This window comes from Callospermophilus lateralis, chromosome 1, assembly GCF_048772815.1.
Source record: "Callospermophilus lateralis isolate mCalLat2 chromosome 1, mCalLat2.hap1, whole genome shotgun sequence".
Taxonomy (NCBI): domain Eukaryota; kingdom Metazoa; phylum Chordata; class Mammalia; order Rodentia; family Sciuridae; genus Callospermophilus; species Callospermophilus lateralis.
Genome location: NC_135305.1, coordinates 98,818,087 through 98,833,134, shown reverse-complemented (window position 1 = coordinate 98,833,134; position 15,048 = coordinate 98,818,087). Strand labels below are relative to the sequence as shown.

Sequence of the window (15,048 nt, the reverse complement as noted above, 5' to 3'; positions counted from 1 at the left end):
GACATAATATCTTTATTTTATATATATATATTTATATATATATATTTAAATATTTATTTTTTTAGTTGTAGTTGGGGGTAATATCTTTATTTCATTTATGTGGTGCTGAGGAACGAACCCACGGCCTCACACATGCTAGGCGAACGCTCTACCGCTGAGCACAACCCAGCCCTATTTTATATATTTTTATGTGGTGCTGAGGATCAAACCCAGCACCTTGAATGTGCCAGGCAAGCGCTCTACCGCTGAGCCTCAACCCCAGCCCCGATTGATTGATTGATCGATTGATTGATTGATTGATTGATTGATTTATATGTGATTTTAAGAATTAACCCAGTGCCTCACACATGCTAGGCAAGTGTGCTGCCACTGAACTACAACCCCAGCCCAGGATATGACAAGAATTTTATGTGGCTTACCTAAATTTTTGTTTTTATTCTCCAATTCATCCAGAATCTATTTAATTCTTAATATTGCCAGGTACTGTTTTAAGAAATGGGGATAAAATGGGGTGGGGGTGGAATTCAGTTTACAGTCCTTTAAAACAATAACAGCTTTATTGACATAGTTCACATACCTTAGAATTCACCCATTCAGGATGTACAATGATTTTTAATGTGTTCACAAAGTTGTTCAGCCATCACCACAATCAATTTTATAACATATAACCTTCTGTACCCATTTGGCATTCTCTCCTGATTTTCCCAGTCTGTCTTCCCATGCTAAAACTCTAAGCAACTACCAGTCTACTATTATATATTTGCTTTTCCTGAATAATTCATATAGAGGAAATCATGCAATATATCATCATTTTTGATTGGCTTTTTTCACTAAATATTTATGGTTGTCCATTTGTCCATACCCCATTTCTTTTTATTGCTGGATAATATTTTATTGTAGGGATATGCACTATTAATCCATTGGTCAATTGGTGGACATTTGGATAGTTTCCACCTTTTGACTATTATGAATAATGCTACTGTGAACATTGATGTATAATTTTTTTGTGTGGACATCATGCTTTCATTTCTCTTCGTTATATACCTGTGAGTGAAATTGCTAGTCATATGGTGACTTTATGTTTAACATTTTGAGGAACTGCCAGACTTTTCCAAAGCACTTGCATCATTTTACATTCCCATAAGCAGTGTATTAGGGTTCTGATTTCTCCTAGTCAACACTTGTCATTATCTGTCTTTTTAATTCTCCATATCCTAGTGTGTGAAATGGTTTTGATTTGCTTTATCCAGATGGTTAAGGATGTTAAAGTTTTTTTTTTAATATGTGTATTGCCCATTTGTGTATTTTCTTTGGAAAAATGTGCATGCAGATCCTTTACCCATTTTAAAATTGTTTTATTATTGAGTTGTAGGAGTTTTGTATATTCTAGATACACATTGCTTATCAGATATTTATGACAGTCTTTTATATTATGTGATGGTTCCTTTGAATGAAAAGCACATGAAGTTAATTTTTACACTCCGTAGAGACCTCATTATAGGTGTGTGAGAATAATTCACATTGATCTGTTTCCCAAGAACTTCTATATGGAAGGCTAGCCCAGGAAAAAATGTTGTGAAAAATCGTTGAGGGAATCTGCTGTTCATATAATTTGTCCATTCTTTATTATCTTTTCCTTATTGATTTTTAGGAATTCTTTGTGTGGGGATATTAACCCATTGATTGTCATATAATGTGGCAGATATTTTCAGCATGTTTACCTATTGCCTTTGTTTTCTATCTTTTACTATACTGATGGTTTATATTTTTATGTAGTCAGGAGTGTTAGTTTTTCCTTTAAAGAGCTTCTGGTTAATAGTTTGGGATATTGTTTTTAAGTTAGAGGCATTTTTGGAAACTGCTATAGCAGTTCTCAGATTAGTATGACATTTGAGTTACAGATATTATATTTAACCCATTAGTGTTAATTGCTTGAAACATTGGTTCCTCCTTATCTTTCTACCTTGAAAAATAGGCTGTCATCTGCTTCAACTAGTCCATTTGTTTTTCTCTTGGGGGTGCTGGGGATCAAACCCAGGGTTCATGCATGCTACACATCCGCTCTGCCACTGAGCCACATTTCCAGCCCTCCACTAACACATCTTTCATAAGCTTCCAGTTGACTATTCTCTCATTGTTGTTACAACCTCTATCATATTATAAATAGCAAGTGTATTAACAGAGAGATGGGAGGAATAAATGTGTTAATGTGACTCTTGTTTTCAGTTTGAGTCTTTTTGTGGTCTGAACTATTACCTGTTTTCTTGTGATCCTGTAGGCTCTTGTCACCTTATGTCATTTGGCATCTAAAATGCAATGACAAGATTCCCAGATGTATTTGGATGCTCTGGATCTCTTGGAACTCTGGTATCAGATAGATTCTTATATTATTTCTTCCACACCCAGAGAATAACCAAGATTACATGGATGCTAAGCTTCCTGTTTTGCCTGTTTATGTCCCAGCTTTTTGAAGGAGACAAAAACACAAGTAGAAAAAGCCTTTAGAAGACCTAGAGGTTATCAGAATAAAAGGTAGACATTGATTCCTAGCTTTTGGTTATGGATTGTTTTCTGTCATCAGACCTTCCTGTGCTATAAACTGTGTTTGAGTTCTAGTATACATTGGTAGCCTTTAAAAGACCTCCCATGTTCATATTTACATATTTGAACATTCTGTATCACATTTCTAATTGTGTTTGGGCCTCCGGTCTTTGAGATAAAAATTCAGCAAAAATATTAAATTTTATGTGAATACTTTTATGTTCTTACTTTTAAAAAATTCCCTCTTCCTTCCTTTCTTTCTATCTATCTATCTTTTTTTTTTTTTTTTTGGTGGTACTAGGGATTGAACCCAATGCCTTGCATATGCTGGCAAGTGCTATACTACTGAGCTACACCCCCAGGCTTTTGTGTATTTTATTTTCAGACAGTATATTGCTAATTTGCCCAGACTGGAACTTGCAGTCTTTCTGCATCAGCCCCCTGAATAGCTGGAATTACAGGCAAATGCCAATGTTTCTGACTGGCACTAAGCATTTTAATTGTCTTAACTGTGTCTGTCTTTTTAAAAATTGTTGTATAGTAAAATTAAATCTTTCCTTTGGCTTAAGGTATTATGAATTATAACCCATGTATAGATCTGTGTGTAACCACCACTGTTAATAGGACACAAAATAGTTACTCCCTAGTGCTTTCTCTTCATGTTCACACCTTCCCCTCATCCAGGTAAACAAAACTAAAAAGTAAATATCATTTTGTGCTTTTTATTGTGGAAAACAGAAAGGTTTCACTCCTGTATTTCCTCTTTACTAGGGGTTTATCTAAAATGAACATAGTCCTTTTAATTTTTTTTTTAGAGGAGTGAAGACATTTTGCTAGTGATGCCTTCCAACAGGTAGCAGTGTTGTGCTGTTTCAGAACACTAGATTGTGTGGCTTTCTGTCACCTGGAAAATAATTTATCAGTTTTTATGTCAGAAAAATAAGAAAGTTAATTAAGAACTGAAATTTAACTCTGGGATCTGTTTTTTTTTAACCTATTTCAAAATATGTCTTGTCCTTGTAGTGTTATTAGTAAAGCATTCTATGGATAAAAGTATTCTTTAATGCATTTACTTTCTAAGAGTGTTAAGTATTTGCAGTTAATGCTTTCCTTAAATTAACCTTTGTGGCAGAAATAACTCTTGTGTTATGGATAAATCTGTGAGTCATAGAATGTGATCAGTGAGACTTCAGATGTTGTATATTCTAGTCTTTTCTACCACATGGGGGAGCTGCCTCATCTTTAACATCATGAGCTAATCAGTCAGTCTTGCTTGTTGCTCTTTATAAATGTGTTTTTATGATCTATCTGCTACTAATAGTGAATTGTTCTTAGAAATAAAATAAATATTGAGAAATTCATATGCATGTTATACTTCATATAAATTTTGTGAGTGGTGTTCCAAGAAATAACAAGTTTCAAAGCAAAATAAATCCTAAAATTGGCAATACAACATCTTTTTTTAATTTTAAATTGTATATGGACATAATACATTTATTTTATTTTTATGTGGTACTTGAGGATTGAACCCAGTGCCTTCCACATGCAAGGTGTGCACACTACCACTGAGCTACAACCCCAGCCTGGCAATACAGCATCTTAGTCTGTATAGTACTATTATCCTTAGTTATGAGATCCAAATGTGTGTATGAATACTACCCAACAATGTTTGCTAGTGTTTCTGAGTTTAGAATGTTCACTTTAGACTGTAGTTCTTTATAAATAAGAGAGGAATTGCAAGAGAAAAAATATGTTTTTGTGAAGTATGCCAACGTGAAATATGCCAAATAAGAACTTGATCTAAAACCTGAATTAGTAAAAGCAATATCAATTTCAAAGGCAAAGCCAAAATCAAAGTAAGTACAAAAATTTGTTTATTGTTAAGAAAATAAATAAGCTTATAGGAAGCAATAAGTACTCCTAGCAATCAACTTGAAGGTACTTTTTTGAGGCACTCTTATTAATCAGTGTCAACATAAAATGAATGAGTTTTTTCCTACATTTGGAATGTTTGTTTTTAATGGAATATCAATCTTATTAGAAAAGGCAAGCAATGCTTGATGTGTTTTAAAATTTCATTTTAAGGATGGTAGCTTTTAAATATAATAGTATATTTTTATTTTATATTTATTTTATTATGGTTTTTATTTGGCATTTATTTTGTACTAATTTTTAATCTATTCTGTTATTTCATATTTATACCAGATAGAGATCATTTTACTTGTTTTCTCAATAAATAATATTGAGAGTATAATTAGTGTATTGGTTTACAAAACCATGGGTTTATTATTACATCTTTATTTTTTAATATAAAATCCTTGAAACTCTTAGTGTAACTCTATCACAGGAAAATTATTCTCTATTTATTATTTTTATCCCTCATTATTTTATAATACCTAAGCAAAGTCTTTTTTTAAAAAATGGTTTTAGTTATAGATGGACACAGTACCTTTATTTTATTTGTTTATTTTTTAATGTGGTGCTGAGGATTGAACCCAGTGCCTCACGCATGCTAGGCAAGTGCTGTACCACTGAGCCACGACCCCAGCCCCTTAAGTGAAGGCTTATGAATACAGAATAGCTTGTGATACGGGGGGAATCCAGTTTTTTATTCCCAAATTCTTAAGATTAATATCTGCTCAGAATTTGTAAAGAGCATACTCATTATCAAACTGAAAATAGAGGAGGAAGTGATTATATACATACTGAATCAGAGACCAAAGTCACTCTTGCAAACACTCTCCTCTCTCCCACAATTTCTCTAGGCTCACAGAATGCTAGTAGATTGAAATATTATTGTTGGATTTCTGGGTAGATCTAAAGAAAAGAACTAAGAGGGAATTTCTTGAAGCTCCAAGTCACCTAGCTGCATCCATAAGTTCAGTTATAAGTTTTCTAGGCCCTGTTCTTAATCATAAGCAAATACCCAAGGATTATCAGTTATTATCAGAAAGCATCCAATATTACAAATGGAAAACGGGAACTAAAACAAACAAAACAAAACAACTCAGAAAAAGAGACTTTTCAGGGAGAAGAAAACTACTAACAACCTCACACACCAATTTTTAATATATTCAGAGAGAGAGGAGATGAAGATGAAATAAAAATAGCATGCTACATAAAAGACTGGTCAGGGAAAAAAAAGACTAAAATTTGGTAGCAGGAATGGAAAGCTTTGGAGGATTGTAAGATAATGATCAGGAAATCTCCCAGAAAGTAGAATAAAATGGTAGAAAATAGAAGAGAGAGATGACATTTAGCTGACGATTCGTTATCTTCAGTAGTTGTAAAATTGTGTTCCGAAAGATAGAGAAAATAGGGGGAAATGAAAAAAAATTCAAGAAAATAATAATAATTGAAGGTTGGTGTTAGCAAATTGAATATGTCCACTGAGTGTCTAACCTAATAAATAGGCCACTCCATTAGGAAATTTCAGAACATTGGGAGGGACAAAGAGATGATTCTAGTGTGAAAAAAATCAAATCATGTATAAATTACCAGGAATCAGAATGACTCTGGATTTCTCTGCAACAATGTGGAAGTGAGAAAATGGTAGAGCAATATCTTCAAAATCTTGAAGGAAAATAATTTTCAACTCTTTATGTAACCAAATTATGGCCAGTTAGAATAAAGATATTCTCAGACACACAAGGTCTTAGAACATTTACTTTCCCTGCCCCTTTTTATTAAAAGCCATTGCAAGGTGAGAAACACCAATCTAAAACAGAGGAGGACATGGGATACAGGGAACAGGAGATCCAACATAGGAGAGAGATGAGGGGAATCCCTAGAGCAATGCCAATAGATGCCAAGTTACCGCCGTGCATCCAATGTGGTTGACAGCCACCCCATGTTGTAATAAGTGAACAATAGGGAATCCATTTTATCCACAGATGCCATCTTACATGAGAATGTCAGTTTCTATTTCTGAGAAATGGAAAGTAACTTGGAAAGTCCCTGTCTTCCCCTGCCAACTTGGAAAAACTGGATATGATCTCTCTAAACTGGGCCAAGCTAACCACAGAAATTTGCTTCTGTACCATGGGTTGCTTGCGTTGGCTGAAAAATTGTAACTGACTACCCCACCTGCTTGTGTTTTTTTTCTTTATAAGTCCTACCCAAACTCCCTCCGGTGGGACATCTTAGCACCCTGCCTTGAGTGTCCAGATTGGTTGCCTCTGGCCAGCTAAATAAAAGGCTTCTTTGACTTAACGTGAACGGCTTGGATGAGAGTTTGATTTCTCGCTGGGTACAACAATATTGGAGGTCTGTACTTTCTGTTATGGCTTAGATATTAGGTGCCCCCCAACACAGGAAGGCTTGGGGTAAAATGGTTGGATTATAGGAGGTTTAAACTAATCTAGTGCATTAATCCCCTGATGGGGATTATCTGGATGGTAATTGAAAGCAGGTGGAGTATGGCTGTGGGAGGTGGGTCTTTAGGAGCATGCTTTGGGGTATATATTTTATCTTTACTGAGTGAAGCTCTTTTTCTGTTTCATGGCACAATGTCCTGAACCACTTTCCTCTACCACATTCTTCCTGCATGGTGTTCTGCCTCACCTTGTGCCCCAAGGAATGAAGTCAGTCTTATATGGACTGAGACCTCTGAAATCATGAGCCCCCAAATAAAGTTTTCCCCCTCTTATTGTTCTTGTCAGGTCTTTGAGTCGCAGCCATGAAAAAGCTGACTAAAACACTGACCAAGATGCTTGTTGTCACTTCTGTCTTCTTAAACGGAGGACAGAATTCCCTGGTGAGCTTGATCTGGATTTTAACTTTTCTTAGCTTTTTGTGAGTATGTACCATAGCAGATTTGCTCTTGCCTTTTGCTCTGCTGAGGATTCTTGCTTTACCTCTTAGATATATCCTGCTTTGATCTACTCTTGTGAGGGGTAGCCATGGTGAATTTAGAAACAAAAAATCTATCATCCTACTGTAAGCTCCATAATAATATTCTGCACTATCCTGCTAGAAGTCCTGACTGTGGACAGTATGTTTTCCAGAGTTCATATCTTTGTTAACTTTTTCAGAGAAGAAATTTGTCAATTCTCTGGGAAGCTGAAACTGGAGTGACACAGATACAGTTTTTTTCTCCTGTTCTTCACCCTTCCTTCATTCAAAAGGATGCCATTGTCCTTGTGTTTCTAGGTATATGATTTATAATCACCTTTTCAAAACCCAAAATGTATTATATTGTTAGGAATACATATATTGTTATGCACTAGAAGTAAAACGAATGAGAAAAGCCAGGAAATGATTAACAAAAATTAGGATAATAGTTGCCTCAGCTGAATGAAGAAGATAGAATTAGGAGGCTTCTAAGGTCCTGGTAAGGATCTATGTTTCAACAAGAGTGGATACAGGGGAGTTTATTATATTAGTTTCTCTTCATATTCATATATGCATTTTATATGTTCTTGTGTGTGTTTGATACATGTAAAAATGGAAACTTTTAAAAAAGTTTTCTAAGCCACACCTTCAGATCTAATGAATCAAATTTTGTAAATAGTACCCAGGAATCCACATTACAAATCTTACTCTTGGGTAAAACCATCACTCTGTTTGATCTATTGTTCTCATTAAATGTGTTTCCTGGTATTACTGATGTGGTTTGATGAGTACATAATAAGGTGGGAACATTTCTTCCCTGTATCTAGTTAACCATACCCTCTGTAAATAAATAAATTATTCTTTTCTGCTCAGTTACACCAAGTGATCCCTTATCTTTTCACAAGCCTGTACTACTGTTATAGTTTGAGTCTAATCAATGTAGATTATAGGTTATAGGTATAAGATAAGCAGAATAAGTAAGATAAGATAAAATAAGATGATAAAAATAAGTACTATGAGATGAGTAATGTTAAACTGCCCTAGTAATAAGTTAGAAGTAAGCATAGAACATAAGTTCATCAGGAGTAAGCATAAGTAATAGAAGGATAATCATGTAACTGTAAGACAGAGGATTTAAGCTATAGGAAATAAGATATAGAACAGTGTAGGGGGTAAGTGTAAGTCAGTAGGCCAGTAGAGTTATAGATAAATATAGACTAATAGGTTAACATAGATATAGAAAAGTTTAAATCAATAAGTCGTAGTGACTCCATTTTTATAACCCCTCTATGAACTTGTCATATAAGCTATTAAAATTTTTTTGGTTTTTTTGTACTTGAACCCAGGATGTAGACCCATGAATGTTCTTTTTTAAAAAATATTTTTTAGTTGTAGATGGACACAATATCTTTATTTTTTATGTGATGCTGTGGATCGAACCCAGTGCCTCACATGTATGAGGCAAGTGCCCCCTGCGAATGTTCCTGAACCCTGGATGTGGTTGTCTGTTTTTGCTCTGCTAACTGCTTTCTCAGCCCCTGTATCCTGCTTGCTTGCGACTTGCAGATTGTATAGGTTTTGGTTTTCTTCCTTAAATACTCTGACCACAGATAGTTTGAGGATGTTCTTCCATAGGGTCACTTGGATTCTGTGAGGCACAGTCTCTGGCCAGATAATAAAGACTCAAATTTGCTTTAAATTTAAACTTAAAGAGTATTTTCTGAGCGGTTGCCCTATAACATTTGGAGGCCCCAACAAGATCTACCTTTCCTCAAAGCCAGAAGTTCGCTCAGTGACACCCAGTAGATATGGTGAGCTGGAGACAACCTCGGGGAAAGCCTCTGAGAGACGTTCCTCAGGCCCAGGTTCTCTCCATTGGCCCTTGCCAACCTGAAAATTGCTTTCCTGAGAGTCGTTTGTTCTTCCCGGGAAGGTAAGTCTGATCTGAGTGGATCCATGTTGGGAGACTCAGGGAAAGCTGAACGCAGCATTACTTCCTGAGTCCAGGGCTGTGGTGAGATGTTGCCTACCAGCCCACCAGTTTACTTCTGATTTTTTGTCAGTTTGTCTGTCTGTGGTGCCTTACCTGTTTTGTGTTTTATTGTTAGTCTCATCTTGGGTCAGAGTCAGTCCCCTTCCTGCTCGGCTTGTACACATCCTTGAATGTTTTTTTGTCTCACTTCCAGAAGAAAACTGCTGACTATGGTGCTTCATGTGATACATTTTCCGTTAAAAATTTTTCTGAATTGGAATGGCCTCCAGAGGGGATCACCGACCTCCGGACCACCTTTTGCATTCAAAAGATTATTTTTGGGCGGCTTGGCTATCCAGATCAGGTATCTTATATTCAGGTTTGGGTTGATATTCTTTTGGATGATCCAAAATGGTTACATTCATGTCTCCAAGATAAAAGCAAAAATAAAACCAAGACTATATTACTAACAAAATCTTCTCCCAAGAAAACCACAGGTTCTACCAGAGATTCCTGAAGATCAGGACCTTTCTCTCCATACACATCTGCTCCATCCCCACCATCAGCTCCTGTTTCTGCCCCCCTTGCCAGAACCTGCCCCATCTGTTCCTATGAGTACCCCCTACACCTGTTCCTGATTCTTCTATGTCCCCAGTTCCACTGCTTCCTCTCGAACAGGCTCCCGGCACCCCAGGGTTGCCAGAGTGGAGCCCCTTTATGGTGTATGTTCCCTTTTCCACCAGTGATCTTTATAACTGGAAGGACCAGAACCCCTTGTTCTCTGAGAAACCCCAAGGTCTTATTTACCTCTTGGAGTCTGTTTTCTGTTACCCAACCTGGGATGACTGTCAACAACTTCTCCAGACCTTTTCACTTCAGAGGAACATGAACAGATCAGGAGGGAGGCCTGGAAAACTGTCCTCCCTCTGATGATCCAGTTCAAGTAGAATTTGTTTTCCCTTCAATCCACCCTGATTGGGACCCTAATTCTAAGGGGGCACTCAATCAGTATTGCCAGACTCTACTGAGAGGGTTAAGAGCAGCCGCCAAGAAACCTACTCATTTGTCTAAGATAAGTGACACAGTTCAAAGACCCGATGAGTCCCCGGCTGCTTTCCTGGAGTGACTCCTTGAGGCATATCGTGTTTATACAGTGATAGACCCAGAGGCTCCAGAGAACAGAAGGTCTCTTAATATAGCTTTTGTCACCCAGTGGGCCCCAGATATTAAAAGGAAATTACAGAGACAGGATTTGAAGGGAAGTTGCTGTCAGAACTGGTGGAGATTGCCTAGAAGTTTTTCAACAACAGAGGTACTCCTGAGGAAAAATAGGCTAAAAAAAAATGGCAAAACTCATGGTGGCTGCTATATCTGAACCTCAGACCACCAAGTATAGGGTTCCTTTCAAGCCAAAGAACCCAACTGGTAAACAGGGCCTGAAGACCCCACTGTCCAGGGACCAATGTGCATATTGTAAGAAGAGACACTGGAAAAATGAGTGCCTAAACCAGAGACAGAGGTCTCCCACTGTCCTCAGCTTGGAAAATGATGATGACTGACAATCCCCTGGCTCCATCCAAATGAGCCCCCAGGAGCCAAGGGTAACTTCAATTGTTGGGGGCAAGCCTGTCCATTTCCTGGTGGACAATGGAGCAGCCATTTCAGTTTTAACAGAAACAGAGGGGCCAGTATCCAACAAAAAGACTGCTACTCAGGGGGCTACCAGAAAAACAAAATCCTACCCATGGACTAGAGCCCTGATAACTGCTTTGGTAAAGGGAACGGATTACTCAGTCTTTCCTTGTTATGCCTGATTGCCCCTATCCTCTCCTGGGAAGGGACTTATTATAGAAACTACAGGCCACTATTACTTTCCAAGAAGGTTCACCTGAAGGGAGGGGAGGGAGGAAGGATGTAGAAGTAGAACAAAACAGACATTATTGCTTTATGTATTTATGTGACTGCATGACCAATGTGATTCTATAATATGTACACTCAGAAAAGTGAGAAATCATATCCCATCTATGTATGATATATCAAAGTGCATAAATGCAATCTACTGTCATGTATAACTAATTAAAATAAAATTTTAAAAATTAAAAAAAAAAGAGATCTGATATCTAGTACTTTTTGACCCTGGATAAGAGACTTAGTTTTTCCCAATCCTACTTTTTAAATTCATAACTTAGGTCAGCAATACCTGCTGAAAATGTGAGGATAAAATTAGATAAATTATGTTAAGTGCTTACCACACTACCTAAGTAGTTAAAGCTCCCTTTTATAAGCATCTTTTGCTCAAGCCAGATATTTAGCAAGTATCAATGAATCTTTTTTCTTCTTCACCTTTCAAAGACTATCCATTTCATCAACTTAATAGCTCCAGTATAGAATGAGATATGACCCACATTTTATAACACTTGGATTTTTAAGCAGGCAGTAACTAAATTCTTTAGGACACTAAATTCTCTTGTATCTTTACTAGTAGTTACTGTTAACTTCTAGAACTCTAAAAGGATTGTAATAATTTTCACTTTTACTGGTACTTAGTACTAATTCATGATAAATTTGCCATCATTGGTGCTATTTTTTAAGCCTGTCTCCCAAGTTTCATGTACTGAAACTTAATCCAATGGTACTGAGAGTTGGGAAATTTAAGAGGCAATTAAGTTGACAGGGTTCTGCTCTCATCAGGAAAATGAATTTTTTATGGTGAGAGTTTGTTATAGAAGCAAGTTTGATCCTCTCTTCTCTCTCTCATGTTTTATTACCCTTCCGCCTTTAGACATGGGATGATGCAGCTTTTACTAGATGTGGGCCCCTCAATCTTATACTTCCTGGCCTCCAATACTGTGAGAAATAAACCACTATTCTTTATAAATTACCTGGTTTCAAGTATTCTCGTATAGCTAGCACAAGGTAGACTAAGACAATCAGTAATGCTAATTATCTTAAGAATTACTCATAATAAGTTGAATGGGTATTAAAATATTTCATTGCTGTTTTTATTTTCTCTATTTTTATTTTTAGTCCTAACTTTTTAACTTTTTGACAGGTATGAGTTAAGCATGGAAGATGTGTAGTGAAAAGGGGGCACTTTGAACAGTGACTCTCTTCAGATCTAAGCCCTGGTCTTATGACCTCAGGCAAGTAATGTACTCTTGCTAGGCCTGTGTTGTTAATGTTTTTTAAACGGGTTAGACAATTTAGTTAGGGTTGTTGCCATCATTATAAGATTAATTTATATGAAAATTCAAAATGCTAAGAAGAACCAAGACGCTCTTGAAGGGTAATGTAGAATAATTTGTTTTGTCAAATATCAAAAATTTTAAAATAAAGCCAGATTAATGAAGACATGTGGAGACAAGTGCATGGAGTACTGCATACATGGCACACGTTAAAGGCGTCTGAGTGGCAGGCCATTCCCCTTGGGTTAGGCACCTGAGTGCAGACCACTTACCCCATAGGCATAGCCCTGGGCATGAGGCCATGTGTTGCAGTACTTGCACTTGCTCCACGGCCGACTCCTCGATTGGTCGCAGTAAGAGCAGTTAGCAGAAATTGCATTGGTGGCTGCCTGTAATCTGCTTAGCTACTGCCTGAGTATATATATATGGTAACTGCGCAATAAAATCAGACCTGATACCTGCTTGGTCTCCAGAGGTCTTGATTAGTGACTCCGCAGCCACACTCTCCTCTACCCTGTTCCATGGACCTCCTCTCTGGATGAGAGAGAGCCCACGCAAAGACAGTGTTGTATTGGTGCAAAGATATACAACATTCATTTTCAGTAGATCAGTAGAACAGAATGAGGATTATAGATACAGTCATATACTTTTATAGATACTTGATTTATGCTATTAGGCAGCATGCAGAAAAGTAGACTATGGTATTTCAGTAAATGGTGCTGGAACATCATGTATATTCATATATAAGAGAGTAAAACAAAACTTCTATCTTATACCACACCCGAATTCAATTCCTGAGGAATTGTGGATCTATTTGTGAAAGGCAAAACAATAAATATTTTGGGAGATCACACAGGGGAATATCTATATGAATTTGCAGTAAGAAAAGTTTTCTTATATAAACACAAAAAGCATTAGCCATGAAAAAAAATAAATTCACTTGAATTTATTAAAATTGAGATCTTCTATTCATCAAAAATCACCTTAAAGAAAATGAAAGGCAAGCCAAAGAGTGGCATTTGCAACACTGTGACAAAGGTTTTATAAAAAGGGTTTTAGGAAGGACTAAGAATCAGAAGGAAAATAACAAAGCAATAGAAAAATGGTTAAGAATCTTAACAGATACTTCAGGTGCTCAAGACTGTAAGACATTAGAGAAATACAAATCAAAACCATACAACCACATCCATCAAAGTACTAAAATTGGAAGGATTAACATAGTACAGAGGGTTTGCTGGAATATGGAGCAGGGAAATTTTCATTACATGGTTGGTATGGGTGTACATGGTATACATGAGCAGAACCTCTTTGGTAAATTGGTTGGTAGTATAGAAACTGAATATATACCTCCTCTGTGACCCTGTCCTCCTCCTCCCCTCAGAAATGGCACGCATGTGTGCAACAGAGTAATATGTGTAGGAATACTTGTAGTAGTGTGATTTATATTAGTTCCACGTCAGAGAAAATGGATGAATTTCCATCAACAGTATAGAAAATAAGTCTATTATGCTATGTTTCTACCTTGGACTACAATGTTATCGTGAAAATGAATAAACTTAGCTCACACACAGCCTGGACGAATTTCAGAAACATAATCTTGAACAAAATAACCCCAACATGGAGGCTGGGGTTGTGGTTTAGTGGTAGAGCACTTGCCTAGCATGTGTGAGGCCCTGGGTTCTACTCTCAGCACCACATATAAATAAAATAAAGATCCATTTACAACTAAAATAAATATATATTTTTAAAAAGCCCTAACACAAAGAATACTATGTAATACCACTTGAACAGGCTTCAAATTCACATGCTATTAAACTCAAATATTGAGAATCAAGATGATATTTATGCTTGATTAGGAGAAAGAGGAGTTAATTGGGGAGAATGGGAATAATCTGCTAGGGAACTTGGCTATGCTCTACTTCTAGACCTCCCTGCTGGTTACATGGGTGCTTGCTTTGTTGTAGTTTATTTTATTATAATTGTTATTTTTTTTCATCAGAACTCTTACATGCTATTAACTGTTATACCTAACAGAGCATCAGCTCATCAATTCAAATCATTTAAAAATTTTATTATTATTATTTTGAGATGAGGTCTTGCTGTATTGCCCAGGCTAATCTTTTTTTTTAATATTTATTCTAAGTTTTAGGTAGACACAATATCTTTATTTTACATTTATGTGGTGCTGAGGATCGAACCCAGTGCCTCATGCATGCTAGGCAAGCGCTCTACCACTGAGCCACAAACCCAGCTCCCCCAGGCTAATCTTGTATTCCTGGGCTCCAGTGATCCTCCTGCTTGAGCCTTTCAAGAGCTGCAACTACAAAACTCATGCCACTGTTCCAAGCTCCAATTTATTGAGCTGAACATTTATGTTTTGCACATTTTTTTTTGTGTAACACTTAAATAGAAAAAGTAAAAAAAAAATCCACCCTGTTTTTACTCAGTAAATATTCCATTCAAGATTTTTCTTTTTACCCTTTCATCTAATTTATGAATATATACACGTGTTCTTTG

At 36.6% G+C, this 15,048-nt stretch overlaps 1 non-coding gene across 1 annotated transcript; it reads right to left on the bottom strand.

Annotated features, from left to right (window-relative positions):
* Positions 1–14,521: 14,521 nt before the first annotated feature.
* Positions 14,522–14,596, bottom strand: LOC143384073 (small nucleolar RNA SNORD28). The gene has a single exon (XR_013089253.1). It is a non-coding gene; the product is annotated as a small nucleolar RNA SNORD28 (small nucleolar RNA).
* Between the last annotated feature and the right edge of the window lie 452 nt (positions 14,597–15,048).